Source organism: Halichoerus grypus, chromosome 2 (assembly GCF_964656455.1).
Source record: "Halichoerus grypus chromosome 2, mHalGry1.hap1.1, whole genome shotgun sequence".
NCBI classification, from domain to species: Eukaryota; Metazoa; Chordata; class Mammalia; order Carnivora; family Phocidae; genus Halichoerus; species Halichoerus grypus.
Window position 1 is genome coordinate 138,093,954 of NC_135713.1, and position 15,330 is coordinate 138,109,283.

A 15,330-nucleotide genomic window follows, 5' to 3' on the forward strand; every position below is an offset into this window, starting at 1 on the left:
GAGGCTCCTTAGATCTGAGGAGGACGGCCTGTCATCTAGTCTTTTTTTTTTTTTTTTGATGATTTTAATGAAGTTCAATAATTCTGGATGGCGGCTTAGAATCGTTAAGGGGAGTCTGAAGAGAAACAGAGTGCTCCGTCAGGTGGGACGAAGTGGCTTGGGGAAGCAAGAACGGTAGTATCTCTTTGCAACACTCTTGCTCCATGGTAGGGTTTACCAGTGTCACTGGCACAAGATTTAAATTGAAAGACGAATTTCTAATTTTCACTTGGTTAAACGCTGGCGTTGTCAAACCAAAACAAAAAGCAAAAATGGATTTTTCAGTTGAGAATTTCACCGAGAGCCTTGTGTCCACTCAAGAGAAATACTTCAAGAATGAAACAGACCAAAGTATTTGGCCTCCAGGCATGTTTTCTGAACAATTAAATCGGCTGCCTTGCAAGCTCTTTCAAAGACATTTCCTGTTTGAAGCCTGCTGCCCACTCTGCGTGAGAGGATGTAGCTGATTATCTTCCTATAAACAAGGGAAAGACCTCAGGTGGTCTGACTTGGAAGGGAAACCTGGCTGTGGGAGAGAGGAACCTTCAGGGCTAAGAGAAAAGGCTAGAGAGGAAGCAGGGGAAGGAGATTTAAAGCATAAAATGGACTGGAAAGAATCCAAACAAGGTGTGGTGGGAAGGTACTGTGGGCCCTTTGCTGGGTGAAGGACTGAAGCTGCTTATCTCATTGAGACAAACTTGGTGCTGTGTGCTATGCAGGAAAATGTCAGACCTCAGTGTGCGCTGGCAAAACACTGTATTGTGAAAGTTTTGACTATTTTGTGTAGTGCCTGGCTTTCTACAGCAGAATATAAAGTAGAGGTTAACTTGAGAGATCAGAGAAAAAGATGCACTGGATGTAGTTAAACAAGCATGAAAGCCTTTATTCAAGGCATTGTAATAGGATTGAGAGGTTGAACTCAACTCCCCTGAAACAAAAGACAGGAGTGTTTTAAGTGCTGAGGTGAGCTAGTGGAAATTACCAGAAGATGTCATGGGGGAGACTGGTCACTGTGATTAGGTCGGCTGAGTTTGCTAATTGGTGCTTATTACAGTTAAGCCCCTACCTTGCCATAGACCGGCAGATAAGGACCCTGTCTCCTATGGCTCTCGGGTCTTCCAGACATTCCTGGCTTATAAAGCTGGCAAGAGGCTTTTAAAAAGATTTACGTCTCATGGAGCAGAGAAAGAACATACAATAGAGCATTTTCTCAAGTAAATTCTCTAAGTAAAGGAAGATCAGGGCCTTTGGTCAAGAAGAAACCTGCCTGAAGTTCAGGGAAGTCGAGGGAAATGTTAAGCCCCTCTTGATCAATATAGGTTAGGTGTGTTTAAGAGGTCAGTGAGAGTGGGTAAAGTCTAACTGGTTGCTTCTCTCCAAGTCAACTCACTGAATTAATAAAGAGAAGGTGTGTTGTTTCATGTCACAGAAACTTCCAGGTCACATTTGGTTTGATCCAGGGCAGAAAAAGTTTCTTTTTTCAGTATCTCTGCTTTGTTTCCTTGACCCTCACACCACTGGGATGGAGGTTCTCCCATACAGTTTCAAGATGGCTGCCCTTTCCAGGGCTAGAGCATTCTTCTCCACTTCCAAAAGGAAAAGGAGGTTTTGTCAACAACTCAGGAAAAAGAAGAAGGAGGTTTTGTTTCCCAGAAGTCCATAAATATCTCCTCAAGTCCTCTTGGCTCTTGCTGAGTCACATGTTTATCCCTAAAGCAATCCTATGGCCAGGTAGATGGACTTTGCTGATTTCCTTGAATTGGGGGTGGGTTCTAACCTACCCAAAGAACGTGGCTGAACATGAGGAGGGTATGCGTATTAGTTTGCTTGGGCTGCTGTAACAAAGTACCACCAATTGGGAGGCTTAAAATAATATAAATTTTTTCTCTCACAGTTTTGGAGGCTAAAAGTCTTAAATCAACGTGTTGGTAGGACCATGGTCTCTTGCAAGCTTTCAGGGAGAATTTGTTGCATGCCTTTCTCTTAGCTTTTGGTGCTGCCAGTAATCCTTGGCATTCCATGACTTGTAGCTAAGTAACTCCAATCTCTGATTTTGTGTTCTTGTCATTCTCCATGGGTCCAGATTTCCTTCTTTTAATAAGGACACCAACTCTATTGGATTAGGGCTTACCCTAATGACCTCATCGTATTTGGTGATATCTGTAAAGACCCTCTTTCCAAATAAGTCATATTCACAGGTGCTAGGAGGTTAAGACTTCAGCTTCTCTTGTGGACATGATTCAACCCCAAACAGGATGAATTCCCATAATACGGCTTCTTTTGTTTTGAAGAAGGGAATGGCTGTTGCAGAAGTAATTGCAAAATATCCATATATTGTTGTTAGAAATAATCGTAATTTTAGGTCTCCTGCTCCCTGATTCCCATCTCCTAATTTAAGATTTCCCTTTTTCCAAAATACCTACTCTAGCAATTCTGTTCTCCTCAAAGGATCTCTCCTCCATTGACCCCATCACCTCACTGCCCTCCCTACTTGACTTGGGTTGCAAGGTTCTCATTATAATCACTCTCTTGCTCATACCCTTAACATGCTTGTCCTCCTTCCCTTGGTGAAATGCATTATACAAAACCATGACCCTGGCTGAATCTACCTCTTGGTTAGCTCTGCACCTGAACCTGAGCCCCTGAACATGGCTGGAGAAAAAGACGCTTAAATGCTGACTGGTCTCATTTAAAATTTATGACCACAAATCTCAAATCTCAAATGGCCTCTCAATATTTCTCAGCCATCCTATTATATATATATTTATCTTGTTCATTAAAGTTCTCCCACTCTCTCACCCTATTTCACATCTTCCCTTTTCTTCAACCTTCCCACATTCCCCTCACATTCCTTAGGTCCATCTGATGCCCTTGTTTCTTATTTCAGTGCTAAAATAGGAAACGAAATAGAGCATTTTAATCCACCGATCACAGAATCTACCAAAGTGCCCCTCCTGGTACCCATACACTTTGCTGTCCTTCCTGTGGCAGCAGAGACGTGGACTCCCACGGAAGGTAGTAAACCTATCTAGTTGTGCCCTTTGCTTCTGCCATTCCCCTCTCCGCAGCCCCATTTCCCTCCATCTACAGGGTCATTTCCATAAGCATAGAATAGGCTGTAATATCTCCATTATATCTCTCTGAAGCCATTTGCTCATTTTCCTGCTTCCCTATAGAGCAGAACTTCATGGAAGAATTGTCTTTAGTCACTAAATGTCTACCTCCTACTGCAACTGGGCTTTCATCTCCAAGACTCTACTTGAACAGCTCTTGTGTGGTCCCCAGTGATCTCTACCTTGCCAAAACCAGTGGCCAATCTCAGTCTTTATCTTACCCACCATCTTGCAAACATTTGATACATTTGTTCTTTTTTATTCTTTTGGACACACATCCTGGGGATCACATGTTTAAAGTGAAAACACATGTCTGGGAAGGACACCACCATCAGTGGCTACGCCTCTACAGTCTCTCTCTTCCCGACATTAAATGTCCAAGTGCCCAGAGCGCAGCCCTCAGCCTTCCATTCCCTCCAACTTCCCTCACCTCCTTAGGTGATCTCATTCATTGCATGATTTATAGGTAATCTAAATGCTGACGACTCTAATACATGTCTCAGGTCCTTACCTATCCTTTGAACTCTAAATGCCTACCTCTAACCGCCTGTCTTCCATTTCCATTTAGATATCTGCTAAGCTTCACAAAATTATTGCCTCTAACAGAAGTCTTGATTTCTACCTCCAGTCCTTTTTTAAATTTTTAGAAGATTTTATTTATTCGTTTGAGAAAGAGAGAGCGAGAGAGCAAGAGCACAGGAGCAGGGGAAGAGACCATACTGGCCAGGTCTACCGTCGGCAGAGAGCCCGAATCCAATCACTCTGACCATGTCCACTGTTAGTCGACCCTAGGCTAATGCACTATTACCTCTCTCCTGAGTCATTTTTGACCCTCACCGATCTGGTTTTCCTGCTTCCACTCTTTCCCCTTGAGGGTTTCTTGCCCCAACCCAGCAGCAGACAAAACGATTTTTTGAAGTTGTTTATCAGATCATATTATTCCTTGATTATCAGTCTTTCAATAAATTGAGTATTGCACAAAGTGCTTATCACAAGCTCCTGAGGCTTCACATGATTTAGCACCTGTTCTCCTTTCTAATCTCATCTACCATTTCTTCTACCACTAGCCCTGGCTCCCTCTATCACTTGAACCTACTATTTCTACTTTCGTAGCTCTTAACACTTCTTGAATACTATGCTATGTATATATGTGTTCACTGCTGTATCCTTAGCACCTAGAAGGTGCCTGGCAAGTAGAAAGTGCTCTATAAACATGGGCTGAATAATAGTAAGGACATTACCAACAGCTCATAGTTGAGCATTTTATATATGCTATGTGCTTAGTATTCCACTAAGGGATTATTTCATTTAGTAATGAGAACAGCTCCATAACGGAGGTTCTAGCATTATGTCCACTTCAGGGGTTAGCGCACTGAGTCTGACATAATGTCACACTGCTTCTAAATGGTAGAGACTGAATTTAAACCCTGGCTGTTGGTTTCTGGAGCCTTGTTCTTGACTGTTCTGTCTCTCCATCCTAAATTTCAAAGCCCATTACAAACTCAGAGAACTTCATTGCTCCGTTTTGGAAGTGCGAGTGGAGATGAATCACGTGGGCATAGCTGCATGTTCTTCACGTCATCCCCCAGCTTCCCTCCTAGCCTAATGTCCAGGTCCTTCTGGTTGCATTACTGCACAAAGGCATTTCACCTTTGCCTTTTACATGTGTTCCCCTGCAGCCCCAACACAGCCTGTTAACTCTTTTAGGAATTTTTTGTTGTGCATTTTATCTCCCAGGGCAAACACCGATTCTCCTTTTCCCACTCCTATATTTTCATTGCCACCAAGATGCAAACGCACACTTTCAGGTCCATGGAAATGCATCGAGATGGAAGAAACAGAGTTACCACAAATAATTAGGCATTGGCTATAACTAAAAGGACGGTACACCTGTCCTAGAGACTCACTCGTTACTTGATTTATTAGTAAAGGATGACCCAAAACAAGAATACCCTTGTTTTTCACTCTTTGAAAATGAATTTAACATAATTGTTGCTTCAAGAATTACTCTACTGATGCATAATGGTCCTTAATGTCTATGTTTTAATGGCCAAAAATCCTAAGTAGGCCTAGGAGTGGTTTGGAAGATGTTTCCTCTCCTACATGGATCTGAAATTTTATTTTTTAGGAAGGGCTACAGTGAAGAATCAGGTAGCTTATTCTAAGAGCTAGTTAGTGTTTCCTTCACTACTTGTCTTCCTACAGTCTGTGTGATGTAATTCTGCTCCGTGCTTGCTTATCTTGAACGTTCAACTTTAATCCACTTATCATTCTGTGGAATGTTCACTAGATAGGTGTTTTATTTCATAGCTGGAAAATAATCCTTTAGGCTATTTTTATTTATTTATTTTTTGACTTTTATTGTTATGTTAATCACCATACATTACATCATTAGTTTTTGATGTAGTGTTCCATGATTCATTGCTGTGCACAACACCCAGTGCTCCATGCAGAACGTGCCCCCTCCAATACCCATCACCAGGCCAACCCATCCTCCCATCCCCCTCCCCTCTAGAACCCTCAGTTTGTTTTTCAGGGGAGGGTAGGCTATTTTTAAACATAACACATTCACTTTCAACTTGAAGTCAGCTCACTTATTCTTGTTTATGCTGAAAACCTCTTCTTGCAGAGAACTTTCTCCCGCTCCCCCTTGGATAATTTAATAACTGGTTTTGCTCCTTGCTCTTTGGACCTGGAGGCTTGCCCTGATTCTGCAGCTGATTTTCATGCAGATCTCAAGATAAAACCCTTTTTTCACTCTGCTTCGCCGTTTCCTTAGATAATACACTTGAAGGACCAGTGGACCCCACTGGACAAATTAATTCTGAAGTCAACTAAAAAGCTAACTGAGCGCTTCTCTCAGTCATCTTTGAAGAGGAGGCATTGGAGATTTTGTTTGAAAACGCAAACCAGGGAGGGGCTCTCCTCTAAAGAAACGGTTCTCTTGATCTATGAGTAGCATGGCTTCTTAGGATTGTTCCCTGTCTTCCCACTTTGCTTCCTAAAAAATGATCTTCTTGGTTTCTCCTTGCACTTCTGGTGCACACACACTTACTCCCTCAGCAACACGACCGTCCTCCTGACACACTGGGCCAAAGTCGAGAACAAATTACTTAGCATCGCTTTGCCAACAACAGGGACCACAAATGTGCTGATTCACCTAGTTCTTGAGGAAAAATCAATGGTGTCAAATCATCTTGCAGCATGATCAGAAAAGTTGGGAGCACAAGTCAATCCGATATTCATTTTGTACTTTGGATTTGACACTGCTTGACACGGAGCTAAATCTGACGGTCCTGCCCCATAAAGCAGGCGTGATGGGTGGCCCCTCTATCATTTACCACCACCTACAACTATTTATACCACCCCCACGGCTTCGATGCCTGCTGCGGCTTCTACAACTACTGGGAAACTTTTATTAGACACTCAGTATATGACAGGCACTGTTCTGATTATCTTCACTTAATACAACTGTTCTTGTGCCATAAGAACCATTAATATGTCAGTTTTATAAATGTACAAATCAAAGCCCAAAGCAGTTAAGTAACTTGCTCCGAGTCACACAGCTAGAAAGTGGCAGAATGGGGGTATAAATTCTAGCTCCGGAACTCTGTACTTCCCTGGACTCAGCCTCTAATTAACATAGCGGATATAGGCTGGATGCTTCAAGGATACCTTTACTTTGTATATTTTAAGATGTTAGTGTAAACAGTCTGAATGATTTGCCAGTCTGAGCTGCATATATTTATGATCATATTGTTTTATTTTTATTTTTTTAAATAAATTACATGAGACCAGCCCACTCTTATGAGTGGTGCTATCTTCTTGAAGCCTTCCCTCTCCTCTATCCCTAAATGTCCAAGAACCTAACAGGTCTACTCCGTCCCATAGGGTTGGTCCACCTTCCTGCTTGCAGTTCCTGCTCAGTGCCACAAGGTGTTGCTTTTGGGAACTGGTCCCCCATCATGTCACGGAGCACAATTCAGTCTTCGGCCATAATTATGTCTTCGCAGTTCATTCATTCAGCTGTTTTTAGTGACCATGTATTATGTGCTGGGTCTGTGCTGCGCTACCAGCTAAACTACAAAGAAGACGAAGAGATACACACTCCCTCTTTAGGGAACTTACATTCTCCTGAGAAAGGTTGACATAAACAAGGAAACCAGTAACTAAGTAATACAACTATCGATCATTATTAGCTTGAAGACAAGAAGCAGGAAGTAAGGGGTGTGTGTCTATTCGGGATAATCAGGGAGGACAGCTGTAAGGAGGTGCCATTTAAACTGAGCCCCACAATTATGAACATATTCTAAAATCAGATTATGATGATGGTTGCACATCTGTGCGCATACAAAACACACGGAATTGTATCCTTTAGTCAGGTAAACATTCTGGTATACAAGTCATGTGTCAATTAAAGTGTTTTAAAAATCCCTGACATGCAGAGGGGCGCGTGGGAGGCTCAGTCGGTTAAGCGTCTGCCTTTGGCTCAGGTCACGATCCCAGGGTCCTGGGACGGAGCCTCACGTGGGGTTCCCTGCTCGGCGGGGAGCCTGCTTCTCCCTCTCCCTCTGCTTCTCCCCCTGCTTGTGCTCTCTCTCTCTGTCAAATAAAAAAAATCAAATCTTTTTAAAAAAATTTAAAAAGGTAAAAAACCCTGACATGCAGAGATATGACAAGAACTAGACTGCTCTGTATTTTCTGCCTTTGTGCCTTTTGAGGATTCTATTGTATGAACTGGGGAAATTCTCAGTGATCCCCATTGATTTCATTCGTCCACCTGCATTGCAGCTTTAACTTCCACTGGTCTTTTCTCTCGGTTTTTCCCTATTCCTGTGAGTTTATGCCCTGAAAAAAATTTCCCTGCTGTGGTTTTGGTGAAGTTCAAGAGAAAGCAAAATGAGATGTGTTTATTCAGTCTGTCATCTTAGCTAATAACTCCCGTTATATTTTCTACATGGTCGCTGCGTGTATATATGGATGCTGTTGCTCTGTATGCCAACCAGTATGCTTAATTTTCTTATATAATTATATCAAGTGCATATTATAATCATGCCCATATCTTGCTGATACTTAGGTTTTATTTCTCTTGGCAATTGCATTCACTAGTACTTTGAGGAAAAGTGAAATAATAATGGTGACGATGGGAGTCTTTGATTTGTTTTTCCTGAATGTCATGGGAACGCTTCAAAGGTTTCATCGTAAAGCATGATGGTTTGGTTTGAAATACATCTTTATAAAAAAACAAAACAAAACAACAACAAAGCTAAACGTTGGAAGAAGCCAGCCACACAAAGAGGCAGGGGAAGAGCATTTCATTCAGTGGTGACTTAAGAAATGGAAGGGAGACCAGTGTGGGGGAGCTTGGTGAGCATGGGGAAGAGCAGATGGGCTGGAGTTGCAGACATGGGCATATGGGCATGCCCAGCCCTGTAGAGATCTCGAGTGCTGGAGCGGTGTAGACAGAGGTAACAATTCCTTGTAATTTCTGGTTAAAGCTTGGCTTTAATGATGTATTTGAATCTGCACTGGTCACTTCAGCCTCCAGCTCTTGGTTCTACCACCTCCACTGCCCATTTGCACGTCTGATGAACTGGATTAATTGTAGGATAGTGGTGGTGGTTAGGGAAGAAAGCACTGCTATTTCCGGGGATCACTCGGGGAGGGGGGTAAAGATACCCTGTGTCTCAAGTACTGTAGCCACAGTCGACTAATACTATTGTACAGCTGCCATGGGGTAGGGAGAGGGTAGGCACGCGTAGTGTCTGGGTTAGAGGAGAAGGAATAAAAGTAACTAACATTTATTGAGAACTTAGGTCCTTGGCACTGATTTTCCTTCTGGATACATTATCACATTTTTGCTTCTCAACAGAGATAGATGTTTAGAGAGAAACACCTGAGATTCAAAGTAACATTCCTGTGATTGGATAGCTGGTATGATCTGATTCCATTCAAGCTTGTCTAGCATCCACGGTGCCTGCTTCATTCCACAGCATCGACAGTATGGCTTTAATAATTTAAGGAGGCAACAAAGTCCAAAATACATTTTTTTAAAGTTTTTTGTGTGTCCCTCAAATCTTTTTATTTATTTTACTAATTTATTTTTAATTGTAGTATAGTTGACATATTAGTTTCAGGTGTGTAACATAGCAACTGGACATGAGATACTTTGCAAAATGCTCACCATCTGTCACCGTACCAAGTTAGGACAATATTATTGCCTATATTTCCTTTTCTGCTGTTCACATTTTTAAAAGAGGTCCATCAGAAGTGCTAATGTGAAGAGGAGATACATCTCCCAGCCCTAAGGAGCATTAGCTAATTCCAAATAGACTCATTTCTTAAGGTTTTAGATTCTTTGTGCTAATTATTTCAATGTTCTGAGGGCAAACACTCTGAACTCGTAAATACTTAACCACAAGACTGAAAAACAACTCTGAAAGATATCAGCACAGCAATCCATAAAGCCTAAGACTTTGCGGAAGTCTTCTTACCCCTGTTAGGCTGCCCATACCACAGAGCCGTGCAGAAGGGGCCCCCAGAGCCCTGGTGCTTGCTGTTTCTCCAAATATGGTGGATTTTATTGAGAAGATAGTTGAAGTGGGCAAATTTAGGGCATATTGATTGTATAACATTATCATGTTTACTCCTTTCCAAAATCCTTCTCTCCTTCCAATCCTTGCTTTTCAAGATGAGTGAGAAAAGACTGATCTTGTAACGTTCTGAGCAAGGAGGGTCAGAATGGTTTGGTTTGCATTTCCGCCCCCGCCAACCCCCCGCCCCCAGAATCATCTTCTTTTTTCCTAGGAATCTTTTTCTCTGGATCAAGAATACATGCATTGAACTTCTTTCTCCCTTGCTAGTTAAGCCTGAGACGCCAGAGCCCCATTCTTCCGGGAAATCCTACGTTAGGATTTGGAGGAATTCTGGTATCTCTGGAAAATAATGAATATGGAATATAATGAATAATATGGATTATAATAATAAATAAAAAATATGGAAAATAATGAATTCCCTAAAATACATAATTACACAGAAGTTCTCTTTTTTAAATTTACATCTTAAATATTCAGTTTCTTTCCCTCCAGGAGCTTTTCTTAAAGATCTGAATGGTTCTGGAGGAAGATGTCTCATGAAACTACTTTTTTATTCGTTAGCCCTGCCTTGATAATTCGGAAAGAGAACCCTCAAGGTATGTGTGATTATTAGATATTTGAAAAATAGAATTCTTTTTTTTTAATTAAATGGCACTTTTTTTGTTCTTTTTGGCTTTTGTGTTTCAGAACGTATTAGGTAAGTCATTTGAACTTTCCATTTGTAGGTCAAAATGATCAAATATTGTCAATTTCGTACGTTCAGCCTAATCCTAATACCCTGGCATCTCATGTGTTACATTTTGTGTGAAGTTGTTCTCTCATAAATATTTCCTCTTCTCTCATAAATTTTCTGACTGAAAAAAAAAAAAACCTGAAAATGAATTCCTTTTTAAGTTTCTGGGGAAAGTCATTTACATTGAATATTTTCTTGCAAATGAATCAGCTGCTGTGTTTTTACCCCTGTCTTCTATTTTAAAGCATATCTTAAAATGTTCATTTCTCCCAAAGAATTCATGGTACAGTTGCATGAAGAACTCCTATAACAAAAGTAAAATATCTGTCTTGGTATTATTTATAGGGAACATTAGTAGAATTGAACTTGAATGCAGTGCAAAATAGCCCCAATTAAAACAGAGTAAATACCTTATTTCCTGCTTCTGGCAATACCTCTCACTTTATTTAAAAGTATGTTCCTAAGCTGACTAAAAGTAAATTACATAGCCTATTAAGAAAGAAAAGGGGTAAATTTTTGAAACAAAATAACTATAAACCAGATTTTAATTCTGATGTAAATATACTTACTTGGTATTAGAATTCCTGAGAGTGATACTTAAAAATTTTCAGCCCTCTGAAAAAGAAAAAGGAAAAGAACAGTTCCTTTAATTGCACATTAGTCTTTATTGAGGGCCAGCAATTGTAAAGCACTTGAAATCAATGGATTTCACTTTTAATTTTGGCTCTTTTTAAGAGCTCAAGGTTTAAAATGTTACATTTTTACCTGTGAAGACTGAATGCACCGTCACCCTGATAATGACCGTCTTGGTGGGAATGGGTAGAGTGTTTCCTTGGATTATGAAAATAAGGAAATCACAAGGAAAATCCCCCCAGGGCTGCTCTCTCTGCATATAGATGTGTTAGAAATTTCCGGTTTCCACCTCACCTCCCTCTCTCAGGTCCAGAGGGACCCAACCAGTGTGATGTTTGGGGGGTGGGGGCAGTTGGGGGGGTCCTCTCTTACCTTCCTCTCTGCCAACTCTTCTCTTTCTCTTACTTCATTGGGAGGGTGCAGGACATTGCTAAACTGAGGGCACTCACTGCCTGGGGCAGCATACATTAAAACAGGAGAGAATTAGGACATAATTTTGAGTTTAGTTGTCCTTATTATAAGTCACATTCAGATGGTAGGGGTCTATTCCTATTTTTTTCTTTTCTCCTGTTTTCTTTTTACTCCTCCTCCCCTTCCCCCTCTTCCTTGAACCCCTCCTTCCTCTCCCTCCACCCCAATTCCATTTTCCTCTTCAGTTTCCTCAAAATTACTTGGTAGGCTGGTTTGGCACCTGGAGTGGATTTGCCATAAAATGATATTGTAAATGATGGTCAGAACCCATGCTAGTTCATAAGCTTTAATGCTTATGTTGTTAAAATATTATATTGAGATTATGAAATCACATTGTTGCAATATTGGTAATTAAACTCAACAGAAGACATTTAATTAAAAGTAGACATTTAGTTTACAAGGATAATTTTTAATCCTATTTTCTATTTCATTTCATTTGCTCTCATTTTAACTTAATTTTAGGGTTCACTATAACTTGCAATTCAATTCTGAGATTTTAATTTATTAAATCATTTAATTCACTTTTTTCCCCATTTAACTTGACTCAGAGAAAATGTCCGTGAGAAAATCTAATCAATACTCTTCCATTGAAGAAATAAAGAAATTAAGAAGAGTAAATGCTTAAGGCAGTGATTCTCATCATTAATTAAATGAGGCAGAATTAAAAAAAAAAAAACCCAAACTGTGCTAGGCTAGTAATTTTCTCCTTCTCTACCTGTGTTACCTAGTTGGTAGTAGCATTTTTGCAAGTCTCCCGGGCTTGAGATTTCAGAGACAATCTATAGTGATTTGATATTGCCGCTCATTGCTTCTCTCTGCTACTTCTCTGCACTCTTGGACATACAAGAGCCATCAGCTCTCATCATGTTGTGATCTGATGAACTCCTCTAGTTGACTAAGGTCTGGTTAGTTCTGGAATGCCACATTGCTATTTTTCCAGGATTTCCTGAATTTTTCTGCTTAGGGTAGGGGCCCCTGGTCCCTCTCTTCCCAGTTCCCACAAAATTTCTTATGGTTTCTGAGGACAGTCACAATGCAGGTCCCATTTCTCAGGAGCCAATGAGTGTCTTGGTTCTGATGAATAATTCTCTGACCCCCTCTTGTCCCAGCCTTAGGGGAATCTTGGTGTGATAGAAATGTACGGGAAGGCTGTAGGCTGACTTTTTCTCTTCTCATTTCTTCTAAATCTGTTCATGTGTCTTCCCCAAGATTTGAATGTGTTCAAGGCCCTGGCTTTTGAAATTTAGAAGAAGGGAAAAATCTAGCAAAGAGGGGATGGGGATAAGAGAGGACTAAGAGGTAACAGAATATGGAGGTGGAGACAAGCATTAGTTATTTAGAAAATATCCCACCTTGCATCATTACTTATTTACCCTCATTCACCACATCTAATTGGGCATATGTCCTATGGATGTGAACACAACAGTACCTCTTGAATTCATTCTGTCTTCCCCAGGGAAGGTTCAGGGAAAACTTCAGTGGCTTTATACTTCCTGCCAAGTAAACACCAAACTTCTCAAAGGTTATAGCATCCAGATCTCTTCAAAACTGGGTCCCAATGAAAACACTTTTTGGACCTTTTCTTGCCTCCTACCCGCTTGACACTGTACTATTTCATTTCTTGACAATGTCCTTCACATTGCTACCTTTCTATCTTTGTTCATGCTAATCTCTTTACCTAGAATCTTTCTGCTGCCTTTTGGAAGACTATTCATATGTATTTATACAAGGCCCAGGTTAAATATTACCTCTTCCATGAAGCCTTCTTAGATTTCACCAGACAATAACTACTGGTTTTTCTTTTTTGACCACCTTTACCCCCTGGCTTTTTTTTTTTTTTTTTTTTTTTGACTTTCCAAACATTGAAAAAAAATTCTGCCTTAATTAGGGAATTAAGAGGTACAAACTTCTAGTTATAAAATACATAAATCATTGGGATGAGAAGTACAGCATAGAGAATATAGTCAATAATACTATAATAACTTTATATGGTGACTGATGGTAACTGCGCTTATCATGGTGAGCACTGCGTGATGTTTAGAATTGCTGAATCACTATGTTATACACTTGAAAGTAATATCATGTTGAATGTCAACTATGCTTTCATAAAAAAAATAAATAAGCAAAAATCATTTGTTTAAACATTTAGCTTTTAGATACCTTGAAGGAAATAATTGTTTCTTGTTCTGAAATTTAACAAGGATTTCTGATTTTTTCTGTTGCTTTTATAGTCTGCCCTTTCAGTTGCTCTAACAGAGGCCAAAAGTTCAGTTTTGTAACTCAGTCCCTCTTAATACGGTTTCCATCTCATGCTCTCCGATTATGGTGACCATAAGACCTTCGAGCAATAGGAGCAAATAGGAGTGTCTTATGTAAACCAGTTGATAAGGTCACTCTGTCTGAATTGGCTGTTCTTTCAAAGGGATGAAAAGGAGGGAGATGTGAAGGGAAGGAGAAGGCAAGCTTCTGGAAGTTGTGCTCATACCTTCCATTACATCTCAGAAGACAGACTGGAATCCCAAGGGTGCACTTAACTGCAGGAGAAGCTGGGGACGTCTGACTGGGTGCCATATTCCCAGTTAAACTCAGGGATTATTAGTACCAGGAAGGAGTGAGGGACAGCAAGTAGTCTCTCCACACAGACTGAAGCTGAACATTTCCTTTTAAGTCAGATAGTAGAGAACTAAAATTTCTACCAACTTTTTGAAGTGCTTTCCTTTAGGAGATGGGGGAAATCTTACTGTGTTTCACTCTTGCATTTAATAAGTAGACCATCTTCTTTTGCAAGAGCAAGTACTGAATAAAAATTTCTGAGCAGAAAGTTTTGAGAAAGCAGCTCAGGAAATGTAATATGTTTGTCTTTGGTATTTTTAGGTTAGGCTTTCTTATGGAATTAACTGAAGGATGATATTCCATAGGCTGTCCTGGTAAATAGAGTTTAGAGGAAATTGGTGAGGAAAACTCACAGTGAAACTCAGCGTTGTCTGTCTAGGTATTACCAGCTTGGTTTTCCTGCTCTGCTCTGGTGGAGTGCTGAGGCTTCACACTGGCATGACAAGTAGTCGGGCTGTGCCTTCAGCCGCCTTCTCTAATTAGCCACACCATCCAGTGGGCAAACCCAGTTGGGAGGAAAGTAGCCAGAGGCACCCTCGGTGTGCCCATAGCAGGAAAGGGTACGCCAGCACATCTCCAAGAGATTTTCTTTTTTTTAAGATTTCAGAGGAGGTGAAAGGCGCTCTTGTAGATACCTCTTTTTAATCAATGGTGACCTCAATATGTCATCCCACATTTTTGAAAGGGATCTGTGAAATGCAACAGCTATTCCTTAAATTCGAATGTATACTTTGTCCTCTCTCTGCAGCCCCCAATTTTGCTTTCAGTCATGGTTGCTAATATCCCTGCTGTCTTCAGCTTAGCTGCCAACTTTGTCAGTTACTGAAATATTGTTTATGCAGGAGCAATTTATATTTTAGAGAGATGAAGAGCAGATTGCAAAGCAGACTCTTGCCAACTTGTTGGAACGTATTCCAGTTCAGAACATTGTAATGTAATTTTTGAAATATTATTTATTATTTTATGTTGATTGGTAAAGGGCTTCTTGAATAATTGATTCATAAAAAAAATCATGCTGTGTTTGAAATAATTGCCGGAGCTGCTTTATTTGCGTTTTAAGATACCTAATTATATGTTCTTGAAAATATTAAATGGAGAAAGGATGAATTGATACTCCCTCAGTGTGACATGT

The 15,330-nt window shown here is 40.4% G+C and overlaps 1 long non-coding RNA gene across 1 annotated transcript in view; it reads left to right on the forward strand.

The window, feature by feature from the left end:
• LOC144380990 (uncharacterized) overlaps window positions 1-15,330 on the forward strand; it is a 165,818-nt gene that overhangs the window by 94,066 nt on the left and 56,422 nt on the right. The window contains exon 3 of the long non-coding RNA XR_013445380.1: window positions 10,241-10,344. This is a non-coding gene — a long non-coding RNA (uncharacterized LOC144380990). The remainder of the gene's footprint in view (window positions 1-10,240; window positions 10,345-15,330) is intronic.